The sequence below is a fragment of the Mirounga angustirostris genome, unplaced genomic scaffold, assembly GCF_029215605.1.
Source record: "Mirounga angustirostris isolate CCGP_5_RB_7025 unplaced genomic scaffold, mMirAng1.0.hap1 SCAF_2, whole genome shotgun sequence".
Classification (NCBI taxonomy): Eukaryota; Metazoa; Chordata; class Mammalia; order Carnivora; family Phocidae; genus Mirounga; species Mirounga angustirostris.
In genome coordinates this window covers 24,445,531-24,461,238 of record NW_026991710.1, presented here as the reverse complement: position 1 = coordinate 24,461,238, position 15,708 = coordinate 24,445,531, and the positions used below count along the sequence as shown (strand labels likewise).

General features: G+C 34.7%; 1 non-coding gene across 1 annotated transcript; it reads left to right on the top strand.

The window, feature by feature from the left end:
- The first annotated feature begins 9,434 nt into the window (after nucleotides 1-9,434).
- On the top strand, nucleotides 9,435-9,539 carry LOC123849142 (U6 spliceosomal RNA). The gene has a single exon (XR_006791973.1). It is a non-coding gene; the product is annotated as a U6 spliceosomal RNA (small nuclear RNA).
- Nucleotides 9,540-15,708: the final 6,169 nt, after the last annotated feature.

The following is a 15,708-nucleotide window of genomic DNA, read 5'->3' as shown; positions in this document are numbered from 1 at the left end:
TATTTATTTTAAAGATTTATTTATTTGTTTCAGAGAGAAAGAGAGAGAGGGCAAAAGCTCAAGTGAGGGGAGGGGCAGAGGGAAAGGGAGAGAGAGAAACAGACTCCTCAGTGAGCACAAGCCCAAAGAAGGGTTTGAACCCACGAACCTGAGATCATGACCTGAGACAAAATTAAAAGTTAATGCTTCAACTGAGCCACTCAGGCACTAGTGATAGGTGGTCTAAATTTTAGTCTGACTAAATAAGAGCTGGAGAAAACCTTCCCTTTTGATGTCATTTGTTGATATTGATAGATATACTTTCACAGTATTATACTTCAACATTCAGTCATTGGTTTACATCTGAGAAATGTTCCCATTGCAATATTATTTTATCCCATACGTGAAGAGAATGAAATGATCATTTACTATATACACAATGGTTTCATTTTGATGACTTATGGAATACTTATGGAATACTTTTTTTGTTTCTCCTGAGATATCAGTTTTGTATTTCTTGTTACTGATTCTATTTTCCACTTTGTTTTAGGTACCATACATGACAATCCCTGTAAATATAAAAGATCTTATTACATGTGCTTAAAACACCAATATTACAAAATTTTTGTCTTATTTTTCTTATCATTTAAATTTTCTATTGATTTTCCTTTTTAATGTTTATTTTATTGCCCATCATTTAGCAACATTGACTCAAATTAACTTAAATAGACCCAAGATACACGTACAAATACAATTCTTATTCCTCAATGCCCACTATAAACGTCAACATTCATATTGCTACAGTTTGCTCATTCACAAACAGAATAAATGGGTTGTTCATTTTCTACGAGGGACTATAAATTCATCAGAATCAAAGCCCGTAGGCCCTTTAACATGTCATTGTAAGCACAGAGCAATTGTGAGCTATTATATTGAATAACTGAATAACCACTTTGAGATAAACATTTTTAAAGGAAATTATCATTAAAAAACCACTTATGTTAAATATAGAATATAAGCCTCTACTTTCTTTAACTAGGAATAGCTTAAATTTTTGTGATCTATGAATTAAATTAACAGAGCAGAATGTGAGGGGAGTAATTGATTAACTGAATTACAGAAAAAGAGAAGAAGGGATAAAAACTTGAAATTAGTACATAAAAGCTACCAGAATCCAGATTAATAAGAAATTGGCTTATGCTTGATAGCTTTTTTTAATAAGAAATCATTTTAAGCATCACTTTTTTTTTTTTCAGTATTTTATCCTCTACCAGATTGACGCACTGAATTAAGGAGAGCTTTTGGTAAATATAACATACTACAATGAATTAAATGCACTGTGCAGGAAGTGTTTAGCCAAATCCAAGCTTGTTCTGCTCAACTCATAACAGGCCATTAAGTCAAGAGACAAGATATTGAGGTAAGGAAATGGACTTTTTTTTTTTTTTTTTTTTTCTAAAAGCCAGTGAACCTAGGAGATGGTAGATTATTGCCCCAAAGAACCATATCTTCTCAGCATGAAATGTTAGCTTCTTTTATGTTAGCCAAAGGGGGAAGTGAGAGGAGGTTGGAGTCAAAAGGTGACTGACATCTGTAGATGCCAAGGAAGGTCATGTAACTTATTTGTCCTTGGTCAGTTGATCTTTGCCTACAGGAATCTGGGTACGTGGTTCCTGTAAATCTTAAAAATAGCATAGTCATTTCTGTATCGTAATTCCTTATCTTCTCAGGTGAGATAGATATCAGGTAAAAAGCAGTTTTTGCAAATCGTAGCTATAACACGTCTGCGTGCAGGGGTTAAGCAGAGGTTTCTAAGCTATATATCATAGCAACAAGGGAAATAGAAGCAATATGGAGTCAGACATGCTAAGTGTTTCTCCCTATTACAAGCACAGAGCGTATTTTAAGATTTAATTCTATCACATAATACTAGAAGAATAAATCAACAAAATAATACTAATACCATGATTAAAAATAATAATATTTGCAAGATGCCATGCGCTAGACACTGTTCTAAGCACTTTGTCTTAAATGACTTAATTCTTTTTTTTAAAAGATTTTATATTATTTATTTGACAGAGAGAGAGAACACTAGAGAAGGAACAGAAGCAGGGGGAGTGGGAGAGGGAGAAGCAGGCTTCCCCACGGAGCAGGGAGCCCGATGTGGGGCTGGATCCCAGGACCCTGGGATCACGACCTGAGCCAAAGGCAGACTCTTAACGACTGAGCCACCCAGGCGCCCCGAAATGACTTAATTCTTATAGCAAACCTATGTGGTAGGTATTATTACTATCATCCTATGTAAAAAGGAAGTATATGAGTCACATAAAATTAACACTTGCTCAAAGTTTCATACTGTTAAGGGATAGATCTTGGATTTGAATCTGCAAAAATAAGAATCTAATTCCAGAGCCTCTGCTCTTAAATGACATCTTTATTGCCTCTGAAAACAATATGAATAACAGAAAACTTCTAGGATCAGTGCTTAGAACATTTAAAAAGCATACTGAAATTGATAAAGAAATATAGATACTGCTGATTGTTAAAATATTGCATATGCATATCTAGTTATATGTATCTTAAATATTTTAATTATATTTCTTATATTTTACATTATCAAAATTGAATAATTTACCACAATGTTTGACCTTCTGCAAGAGAGAGAAAACCTTTTTTTTTTTTTTCTGCTACTAACAACCATTCACCACTCCAACTTCCCAGAATAATTTTATATACCCAAATTTGTCCAAAATGACTACAGATCATCCAATTGGCAGAGGCTAGCTGTGCACAGAAACTATGCTGGTGTGCATATGGGCATAGAGAGATAGAAGGAAATGGTTCTTTTTGTTTAAAGAAAGGGGACTCTGCCTCCTATCACCTCTCACCCTCAATGAAGAACTTACCAAAAATAGTAAATGTGTTGAGATGCTACTTAACATAACAAAAAAATACATAATACCATTTACAATTCCATGAATTTGCTCTTGCTTTTTCATTTGCTTGTCATATTTTTCCCCAGAGAAGATAATATTGAAAAAGTAAAATAATTGTTGTTATTAGTCAACATTCATAACTCATTTATGACTTAATTTATTGGGAGGAGAAGAGAAACAAAGTATGTAACACCTTAATCTCTTGTAGGTTATGAGTTTTTCAAAAATGCAAATCATGTATATTTTAATCATGTGTTCTTCCTGTAGTGCATTAAATTTTCTACTCTGTAGTGGTCCCCTAGTAAGCATATTTGAAGGAATGAAGTACAAGAGAATGACACATGATCCTTATAATTTGATTTAGATTGTTAAATACTCAAATATTCTCTTATACATTAATATGAATAGTCAAATCTCTCTGATTCTCCATCCATGAAACCAATCAGTGAACCTGTAAGTACTTATGATCACTGAGTAGATACTAAAGAGACTTAACTGAAAAAGGGGACCTGTAAGATCTATCTTCTGTCCAATGAATCACATAACTAGTTTACTTGACAGTGAAAGCAATAAGGATAATATATAGCAGTATATAACTAAATGCTGATTTTTGTTATTGTTGAAGCTGTGAATGCTATAAGAATTCTGGAAATGGATGAGGAAAATAATAACTTAGATTAACTCTTATTATAATATACATAAGCCATGTCATGTGAGTATTTTGTTTATGAGTATTTACAAATATGTTAGGTTCCAAATGTATACAATGAAAATATAATTTTATGTCAATACTATATATACTGCATATTATAAATGGAGATTAAAAGAGTAATTTTTAATTAGACACTTCTACTTTTATCTTGGATTTCTAAATTCACATAAGACATGTATTTATTTCTTTATTTACTCAAGTTACTTGGCTAAATACAAGATTTTCTGGTAAACCATGACTGCTGAAATAGCTAGTATTATGAATAGTTGTTAACTAAGTAAACCTCTGTATGCACATTATTAATACAGAACTCATTAAATAATGTGAAGTAAAACACTCATGTGTATTCACTCATGTGAATACCAAAAAAAAAAAAAAAAAGAAGAAGGTCATGGGGTCTGGATACCTAATACTTTCTCTGAGTTCCACAATAAATGTTTATGAAACATGAATAATTTACTTTCTGGATATACATTTCTTTAACTTTGAAAAAAGAGAAAGAAAAAAGCAACATCTTATTTTCAAATGTTTTAAGGATATAGGTACTTAAACACAATATTATGTAGAAACCCAAATTTTAAACAGATGGGAACAGAAACATTTTAGCTCAATACTTATTTTTGTTGCAGGTGACAGTAACTATCCTGGCTAATGTAAGCTAATGTAAGAAAAATTACTGAATGCATATCATCATAGCCAGTAAAATGGACAGAAAGGCAGGAAAATCAGGCTTAATAAGAAACAGGCTTCAAGAGTTGTTAGAGAGCTGAAAATACAGTCAAGGTCAAAGCGAAGGGACAAGTTGGTTGAAATACCTCCACCGGCACCACTACCACTGGGCACTCAACGTTGCTACTACTTGGTTCTGTCAGATGACTCTCGTAACCAGATATGCTGCCAAAGCTGTGGATGGTTTCTCAATTCTCCCTGTGACTTTGGCTCACTTCCATAAGCCTCAAGGATCTTAAGGATGAACACCCAGTGCAGAGCCCTCTTGCATACAAAATCATTGCCCCTTATGTTGTTGTTGGGTATGTATAGGGAAGGAGTAGTGGCATTTCTTCCTCAGAAGCTGTGATTCTGCCAACAAATCCCATCCAATGAGGCACTTACCTCAAAACGGAGTGGTGCTGAGATATCACATAGCAGATACAACAAATAGTGTCCACTATCTACCTGAGGATCTTGAAATTTCATAAAATAAGACTTCCCATTCCTAATATGCTTTAGTTCACTTACAAAATATTTGGTGTTACTTACTAAACTAATTTTACAAATAACTAATGTACCCAAAACCTGAAGTTTAGAAAACAATTTTCTGCAATATTCTCTTGCTTATGGAAAAATCAAGCTTGTTTGTTTCTTGAATGTGACTTAAAAAATAATAAATGAAAAAAAAAAGAAGATAGCAGGAAGGGAAAAATGAAGGGGGAGAAATGGGAGGGGGAGATGAACCATGAGACAGTATGGACTCTGAGAAACAGACTGAAGGTTCTAGAGGGGAAGGGGGGTGGGAGGATGGGTTAGCCTGGTGATGGGTATTTTTTTTTTTTAAAGATTTCATTTATTTACTTGAAAGAGAGAATGAGATAGAGAGAGAGAGCATGAGAGGGGGGAGGGTCAGGGAGAAGCAGACTCCCCGTCGAGCAGGGAGCCCGATGCGGGACTTGATCCCGGGACTCCAGGATCATGACCTGAGCTGAAGGCAGTCACCTAACCAACTGAGCCACCCAGGCGCTCATGGTGATGGGTATTAAAGAGGGCACGTTCTGCATGGAGCACTGGGTGTTATACACAATGAATCATGGAACACTACATCAAAAACTAATGATGTAATGTATGGTGATTAACAGAACATGATAAAATAAAATTAAAAAAATGATAAATGAGTCATTGACTTAGAGCTTAAGTAAAAGATTACGAATGGTTTTTCCATGTTTCTATAGACACATCCCCTCAAAATTTGTGGAAAAAATAGAAAAGGATTACAAACTGGCTATTTATAGGGAAAGCATGCCTTTTTTTTTTTTTTTTTTTTTGGTAAGGAGAGAACTCTTTTGTAACACAAATAATAACCATCATCATCTCATGTATTATCTGTTTTGTAAGCTCTGATTTTCCTAAAGTAAGACAGCTGGTAGTTTCTCCATTATATTAAAATAATGTCAGATATAGACTAAATAATCACAATTATAGTACATTTATTAAGTAATATCTCTGCATGTAAAGAATTTTATGTTTCACTTAAATAAGTAATCTTTGATATGAAAGAAATTTTCATCAAAGGCAGAAATGACAGGAAGGATAGGAGCTGGAAATTATAATAAGAAATACATGAATTAGTTATGTATATTATGTTAGTACTATGACATTTTGTATTTTTTGATATATAATATGATAGGATGTTGTAATTTATATTAAGTAGATTCCACTTGTATTCAATATTTTTGTTCCAAAAAAATGGAGCTGAAGATAACATTTTAAAAATATAGTCAACTGATACTTGACAGAAGAGCAAAGGCAACATCATGGTGAAAATATATTCTTTTCAACAAATGGTGCTGAAACAACTGGATATCTACATGCCAAAAAAATAAATCTAGACATGAACCTTACACACTTCACAAAAAATTAATCAAAACCCTAGTGAAAAATTCAAAACTATATAACTCCTGGCAAATAACAAGAAAAAATCTAGGTGTCATTGGTTTGGTGATGATTTTTTAAAATCATTAGACTGAGCTAGACTCCATTTAAGTTAAAAACTTTTGCTCTGTGAAAGATACTGTCAAGAAAAATAAAAGATATGGGGCTCCTGGGTGGCTCAGTTGGTTAAGCGACTGCCTTCAGCTCAGGTCATGATCCCAGAGTCCCAGGATCGAGTCCTGCATCGGGCTCCCTGCTCAGCAGGGAGTCTGCTTCTCCCTCTGACCCTCCCCCCCTCATGTGCTCTCTCTCTCTCATTCTCTCTCTCAAATAAATAAATAAAATCTTTTTTTTTTTAATAAATAAAATCTTAAAAAAAAAAGAAAAAGAAAAGACGTAGACTGAGAAGGGATATTTGTATCTGATAAAGTACTATTTTCTACAACATGCAAAAAAACTCTTAAAATTCAATAAAAATATAACAAACAACTCAATTAACAAATGGGCCAAAGCGGGTGTCTAGGTGGCTCAGTTGTTTAAGTGTCCAACTCTTGACCTTGGCTCAGGTCTTGATCTCAGGGTCATAAGTTCAAGCCCTGCGTGGAGCCTACTTAAAAAACAAAAAACAAAAATGGGGCCAAAGACCTTAAAAGGCATCTCACCAAAGAAGTTATATAGAGGGCAAATAAGCATATGAAAGATGCTCCACATCATGTTTTCAGTGAAATACAAATTAAATAATAATGAGATACCACTATACACAGTAGAATGACTCGAATCCAGAGCGTCCACAACAACAAGTACTGACAATGATGTAGAGCAACAGGAAGGCTCATTCATGGCTGGTGAAATGCAAAATGGGATAGCCACTATAAAAGCTAGTTTGGCAGTTTCTTATAAAACTAGACACAGTCTTACCAGATGGGGATGTAATCATACTCTTTGGTACTTATGCCTGCCCAAAAACCTGCACACAGATGTTTAAAGAACCTTTCCTCATAATTGCCCAAACTTGGAAGCAATCAAGATGTCCTTCAGGAGGTGAACAGATAAATAAACTGTGGTACATCCAAACAATGGGATGTTATTCATTGCTAAAAAGACAAGCTTTCAAGCCCTGAAAAGACATGGAAGAAACTTAATTACATATTACTAGGTGAAAGAAGCCAATTTGAAAAGCCTGCATACTGTATAATTCCAACGATATGACTTTTTTTTTTTAAGATTTTATTTATTTATTTGACAGAGAGAGACACAGCGAGAGAGGGAACACAAGCAGGGGGAGTGGGAGAGGGAGAAACAGGGTTCCCACTGAGCAGGGAGCCCGATGTGCGCTGGATCCCAGGACCCTGGGATCATGACATGAGCTGAAGGCAGACACTTAGCGACTGAGCCACCCAGGCACCCCATATGACATTCTTGAAAAGGCAAAGTGATGGAGATAGTCAAAAGATCAATGGTTGCTAAGGATTGGGATGGGTTAGAGGACAAATAAACAAAACGCAGAGGATTTTTAGGTCAGTGAAATTGCTCTGTATGATTACTATAATGATGGGTACATGTCATTATACATTTGTCCAAACCATAGAATGTATAACACCAAAAATTAACTCTAATTAAACTGTTCAGTTATAACAAGTGTACCACTCTGAAAGGGAATGTTGACTTGGGGAAGGCTATGCATGTGTAGAGGCAAGGAATATAGGAAATCTCTATACCTTCTGTTCAATACTGTTGTGAAACTAAATTGGGGACATTTCCTTAAGGGAAGAATACAGTGATTGAAGTGGCAAAATAAATGGCATCACTGAAGTTATAATGTAAGAAAACTGTTGTATCGCTAAATCGTACACCTGAAACTAAGATTACTAGTTGGTAATGTTAACTAGCTGGAATTTAAATAAGAACTTAAACAAAGAAAGACTAGATGACACTACTACATTTCAGAGATATATGCATTTAACTGAAGTATATAATAACAATAGAATGTATGAGGGTGTCACTATCTCCAATTTATGGAGGTTTCTAAAATTCTGACTCAGTCATCAACAACATTAATCGAGTGGCTCCCATGTATCAGGCACTGAAATCACAAACAGGTAAACACACATAGATTTTAATAGATAAGGATTTATACTTCTCATGGTTCTTTATGAAGTCTTAGCCCTTATATAAAGGAGAAAATATGCTTTATGAAAAAATAAATTTTTCATTTCCACACTGTAGGTATTTAATACTTGCTGCATTTGGAATCAGTGCTGATATGGCTTTATGAGTCAGTTATTTCCATATGGATTTAAAAGGACAGTCTGTAAAATTTGACAGTGTGAGTCTTTCTTAATACTGAAAATCTGGAAAGAATTACAAGGAAACATCATTCAAGTATAAGATGCCAAGTCATATCATGTCTATTTATATAAGACCATGAGAAAAGTAAAAAGCCATATTTACAAATTGCATATTTACACTTGTTCTTTCATGCTGAGTACTTCTGATATGAACAAATGTTACATTCAACACTTATTGTTTCCTATATCAAACTATGTTTCTGACCTTATCCTTCAGTACATAATACCAGGACAAACAAAAATAATAAAGTGAGTCTAAATAAGTGGTAATTAGACAGTAATCCTATTTTAACATATTAAATTAATGCTATTTAACTGCATGAACTATTTTGTTAAATAAATACTCTAAGTTAAGATAAATAACCCTAAAAAAAGGTTATAAAGACAAAGATCTATAGAGGGATGTCATATTATTTGGAAAATAGTTCAGAGCCTTTGAACAACTTTGTTCATTTCATAGTCATAATCAATAACATTTATGGAATTTTAGATACTTTTGTGGGGGAAACTATTTAAATTTTTTTTTTTTTTAAGATTTTATTTATTTGCGAGAGAGAGAATGAGAGACAGAGAGCATGAGAGGGAGGAGGGTCAGAGGGAGAAGCAGACTCCATGCTGAGTAGGGAGCCCGATGTGGGACTCGATCCCGTGACTCCAGGATCACGACCTGAGCCAAAGGCAGTCGCTTAACCAACTGAGCCACCCAGGCGCCCTGTGGGGGAAACTATTTTAGTAATGTGGTGCTATGTACATGGCAGAAAAGTAGGGAAGGTGAGGGGCAAAATGTATGAATGATTAAGACTACGAGCTCTGGTGCTCACTTCCTCAGCAGATATACAAAAATTGTAATGATACAGAGATTAGCATGGACCCCACACAGGGATGTCACTGCACACTTGTGAAGCATTCCATATCAAAAAAGAAAAAAGGTGGGCTCTGGAGCTTTTACACTTGAGTAGAACTCTAGGTGCATGATTCTGAGCAATTTATATAACTTTTCTGCACCTCTGTATCTGTTTCTTCATTTGTAACATTGGGTCAACAATATTTCCTTTGCCACAGGACTTTTGAATATGAAATGGATTAATTTCTCTTAGGGCAGTACTTGCCCTTTAGTAAGTGCTAAATGTTTGCTTTATTATTATTTTTTTAAAGATTTTATTTATTTATTTGACAGAGAGAGACTGAGAGAGAGAGAGCATGAGAGGGGGGAGGGTCGGGAGGGTCAGAGGGAGAAGCAGACTCCCTGCTGAGTAGGGAGCCCGATGTGGGACTCGATCCCAGGACTCCAGGATCATGACCTGAGCCAAAGGCAGTCGCCCAACCAACTGAGCCACCCAGGCACCCTGTTTGCTTTATTATTAAATATATCTGCTACAGAATGATTGAAATTCATAAAACAAATGCAGAGATAGGTTCTAACAGGAAACACTTAAGCCAAAGACAGTAAGGAAGATCCATGCCAGTAGGGAGATTTTTGAACCATTTTGGGGACTAAAAGCAAGTTTTGGGAAAGGAGAAAATAAAATAATACTTATTGAAAATCTACCATGCACTAGGTATTTTGCATACATGATTTCATTTAATTCTCCCTACAGTACAACAAGCTTGAGGAAATTGTCACCATTTCAAAAAGAAAAATAGGAAGGAAACATTAAATAAGTTGCTAATATTCTCTCTGCCCATAGAGTCAATCCAGAATCTAAGCTGATATATATCTTGTTTTAAATTTTGTATTGCTATCATGTGTTGTTTTCACATAATGCTATAATTGGTGTCTCTTTCTAGAAACCCATATAGCATTCTGTTCAAAACCCTGAAGTATTAGGGTTTTAATATTCCCCATAAAATTCCTGTGCCAGTTTGGGGAAAAGATTCATTGTTTATCATCTTTATAATGCACCTAATGATGTCTTAGCTTATGGGTGGCAAGAATAATTATATCCATTAATGCACAAATTAACGTAAAGAAAAAAAAAGTGTCTCCATGAAAAAGAAACTGAGTTTCTTTCTTTCCAAATCCTTCCCTCCACTGCTCCTTAATCTCAAACCCATTTAAGCACAAGAGTGAAGTTGTTTAGGTGCAAGCGATAGAGAGTAATTAATGGATCGTCATACTTATATGAGGAACATAAAAACCGATTCACAGGCATGAGGTGATAACAGAGCTTGAAACACAGGAAGCGATTCCTCCGATAAGTCATGTGACTGATACCTGGGTGGAATTTTCTCTCTCTTCCTCAAGAAACCATGTATGACTGGAGAGATTATCAGACTTTGAAAATTTAAGATGTTTTGTATTTTAGTGTGCAAACATAACCTCAAAATTTCTATTACTTTGTGTTAAAATAATTCTTTAGTGTGTCTATTTTTATGGCCAGATTCGGTGAATGGACTTGCTATTCTTGATGTAACAACACCAAATATTTTCACAGAACTGTTGTAATATTTTGTTCCAGAGCATTGTTGAGAGAAAAAAAAAATAAAAAAAATCAGGATTCAGGATTATGGTAAATATTTTAGTGTTTCATGTGGATTAAGTGAAGTAGAAAAACTGTTTCCAACCTCCTTCTCCTTTTCTGTCATGTCAACGAGAGTGAGCTTCATTCCCAGCTCACAGGTGCTCAGAGCCTCACCCTGCTCCAGTATGACCAAGACAACCAACCCTGATTCTCTAAAGAAGTTTCATCCTCCACAATGCTCTCTCCACTTGTGTTCAAATCTTTGAGGAGCCTGGCTTTCGTCTAGCTTTGATTCTGGAAAAGCCTTCATGATAAATTCAATGAAGTCTCTTATTTGTTAATCGTTCACTGTATGAACTTCCAAAAATCAGTACTTGTCAGTACATTCACTACCTGCATATTGATAGATGTATCTAATCACCCAATGACAAGAGAAAATTGAGTTGGGTGGAATTGGTTCTGCAATATCGCCCTTTTGCCAAAGGGCAAATACTTTGTAGAGTTTGCTCTGTCTGTTAACTTTCAAAGCCCTTTTTACAGGTAGCTGCCTATTCCCTCTTATGTAAGTCCAAACCTCCCTCTTAATCCTTGACAGTGGGTTCTGTTTCATCCTGTTGAAAATTCTGTTAGCCTTACACTGGAATGAAGTATAAACACACCTACAGTGGCTTGTCTTTACTTCTTGTCCAATGCTGCAGTACCTAACTTTGTAAGGACACTTGCTTATTTTATAAGCACATGGCAATGAACAAGTCCTGGTCTTAATGCTTTCTACAAAAGAAACAAATGCTCTGGAAAAAAAAAAAAAAGCAATAAAAATTTCACGTGAATAAAAATATCATCAGAGAGCAAGAAGTTTTAGAGGAACATTCAACCTGCTCTGATAAACAAGTGTTGTCCAAGAAAACATGTAATTTAATAGAAATATGATAGCAAAGACCAGCTGGCAAATGATACTTAAGAGAGAAAATTTCTTGACATTTAGGAAAGTGCAACTTTTGGAAGTCACTTTTCATGTAGTCACATATTCATTTTTAAGGTAATGACTAGTAAATTACAGTCACCCTTTATGTCATCAGACACTGTTCCTTTCCATAACTGATCCCCTCTTCTTTCATATGTTTAGAGCTGGATTCTATATATATGCAACTCCTGAATGTAAAACTCCAGAAAAGAATAGTCCAGGGATAGAAGTGGATTCTGGAGCAAACTTTTTTTTTAAAAGATTCGTTTATTGCAAATATACCACAGAAGGGCCAAAGGCATTATGGAAAGCATATGTTTTCTATAAGTTAGTTTCAGGAGCTGTGCAAGTCTGTTTATCTATAAGAGATATAATTGCTAAATCAGGTGTCCCAGGTCCTAAAGCATTTGAAATACAAAGAGGATAACTCTTTTCAAAAATAATGAAAAAATAAACATTTTAATTTCATTTGTTTTTGTATGAAATATTAGAGTTAGGAATAGTAAAGAAGAGGAATGGTGGGACTTGTTGAAATTTTTCTTGTAGGTATGGATAAATAAATAAAGAAGGTGTGTGACCGTATATGTGTATGAAACATATTCATACAAAATCATATAAGCTCTGCTGAAAAGTTTAAAACTCAATGTAACTTCCAATATAAATGATTTTTATTAAAATTTATTCCTGATTTCCTTTTTTCCCCCTCTAATTTAGGACATAGCACAAATTCCTACTGAAATGGGGTAAATCAGAAGTTTATTGTTCGGAGACTCTTGTTTTCTCTGCTGACACCACCAATATGAATAATGACAAGACCAGTGATGAGGTTGTTTTTGTGATGCAAATCTCTCCATGGGGAGAATACTATAGTCATCATGAGTTTATTTCACAATTCAGCTTCTTTCTCTAGAAAGCCACTATAATGAGATCGACTGTGCCCTTTCTCTAGACTGGAAAGTAAAATTCCAGTGGATCACAGCATGATTGATTTGGGTCCCTCAGCCATCCTGGTCATGAATGCCTAAGGACTGCAGATTCAAGCAGAGTTTGCATCTCTTATTGTGATGGTCAAAATGACCAAGATGACTCCACTGTGGTTTAGTTCATTTTAAAAATGTTGAAAATCTGCCAGTTTATGTTTTTGGAAGAAAATATAGGTCAAATTTCAATACAACTAGATTCACTTCATAATAATCTATTTATCTTTTTATATCAACACAATTATTTCATCTATTAAGTGAATTATCACATAACCCCCTTCCCCACCTACTTACTTCCTCCTTAATCTTCCCTTTGGAGCTAATCTCTATGACATTATTTAATAATTATTGATAAACAATAGGTTTCTCAACTAGATTGTGATCTCTTTGGGGTCTGGGGTTTTAGGACTGGCAATATCTACAGAACTGGAAAAGTGTTTGGGATATAACACATATTCAATAAACCCATTCCCCATAACAAGTAATGTATCAAATGTATTACAATGCTAATTAAAAATAGCTTTTGCTTGTATTATACTACATTATAATGTACTATATGTGTTATATATATTATACCAGAAGAATTCAATCTTCTAGTCTTTGCCAATGTCTATATAGGCATGTGAAAAAGAGCTTAAAACAAATACCTGGACAGATAATTTCCCAGTGCAATTGATCACAGAAAACATTTTTATCAAGCAATTTATGGGACAATAATTCTGCAGAACATGCTTCAGGATATGCTCATCTGAACATTTATTAGTAATATTCATTTGGATCATGTTGCACATAACCATGAATTATATGATCAAATATTCATTTAACCTGTCAAATCATTAAGATGGATATACTTTCTTTCTTTCTCTTTCTTTCTTTCTTTCTTTCTTTCTTTCTTTCTTTCTTTCTCTCTTTCTCTCTTTCTTTCTTCTTTCTTTCTTTCTTTCTCTCTTTCTTTCTCTCTCTTTCTTTCTTTCTGAGAGAGAACAAGAGTGGGGAAAGGAGCAGATGGGGAGCGCAAGGGAGGGGGGAAGAATCTGAAGCAGATTCTGCACTGAGCATGGAGCCCAATGTGGGGCTCCATCTCACAACCCTGAGATCATTACCTGAGCCAAAACCAAGAGTCAGACACTTAATCGACTGAGCCACCCAGGCACCTCAAGGGAAATATACTCTTATATGTGTTTCTCTATGTGTTACACACACTCACCCATAACCCCCACACATGCGTACAGAGACAGTAAAGGGCTTTACAGATATCGTTAATCATGGTTTACACATGGCAATTGTGTGTGAAATTTTGGAAATCATCTGATTACTGTGGTCATTGCTTAGAGAACTATGATATTTGATTATGAAACATGCTACAGAAATTATTTTAGATCCCAAATTTATCTATTGACTATGGCTTGTCTTGTTTTTTTTTTTGCATTTTTGAATCCTACCTCTTTCTTTTCTATATTTGAAAAAAAATAAGAAAAAGGTTATTGCCACTTTCATTTCTACTGATTAAAGGACATTCTTCTCAATTTGAACCCCCCAACCTCTCTCTCTTCTGTATGCCTTGTTTCTTTACTTTGTTCTGCAACAATAAGTCCCCAGTAAATAGACTGTTCTCAGAAATAAGACCACATCATCAGGGTTACTAGTGGCTAAAAGAAAACAAATGAACATAAACAAGTTTAAGCTCCATTAGAATCAAAGGGAAAATCAATGAAATGGAAAGAGAACAAAGTTACAGAAGAATGAGGTTGTATCTTCCAACTGTACACAAGGTAGCATAAAAAGAAACAGAACACTAGATTATAAATTGGAGTTGATGTCAAGACATGAGAAGTCATGTGCAGAATGAAGGCAACTAACTGGATAATTGGAGCAAAACCAAACTATTTTGCCTCAAATAAATGGTCACTTCAGTTGAAAGTAATTTTAGACTTGAATTATGCTGAATAGTCTGATAAAATTATTCATATACCTATTGTAGGAGTGGGAGGGGTACTTTATTTTCTCCAAGGGCCTGCCAGAATTGAAATGACAGATTTTTTTTCAAATTCAGGAAGTGACAGGTGGGAAAACTTATCTATTAATGACCATATGGTTGTCATTTTTGTTATTTTATCCTTGCCCTGACTATTTCTCACCTTTCTGTCAATGTGCATTCTAGTTCTGTTTATCCTCTGCCCTTCCTATATTAAGCAGTTGGGAAATCTGGAGATCTGGATATTCTCAACAGAGTTCTACAAAATTAGGTTCTTTTTTGGGGGGGTATTTCATTTTGGGCTGTCCAACATATCTGGCCATCAATAATAATGAGAAATGACATATATTGATTTCCTGATCTGGACTAGATGCAATAAGCATAGCTCCAATCCACACAGAAACAATCAGGATAATAATTATTCTTTCAGTTTCACAAAGAAATGGAGGCTCCAATAACTTGCATAACTTACCTGAGGATACACAATTAGGCAGAGACCAAGTTGGAATTAATTTCTACTATGGTCTTACCCTAAAGCCCATGGTATTTCTATCTGATACTATTTTTATATTAGTTCTATAACATCATTTAAAAAAATCTTAGCTTGTTTTCCCATTAGAGAAGGTATAAAAAATTGAAACATTCATTTATTTTTTGGATCAGTGGCTTTTAAACATTTTTTTAAGTGCTTGCATTAAAAATAAAA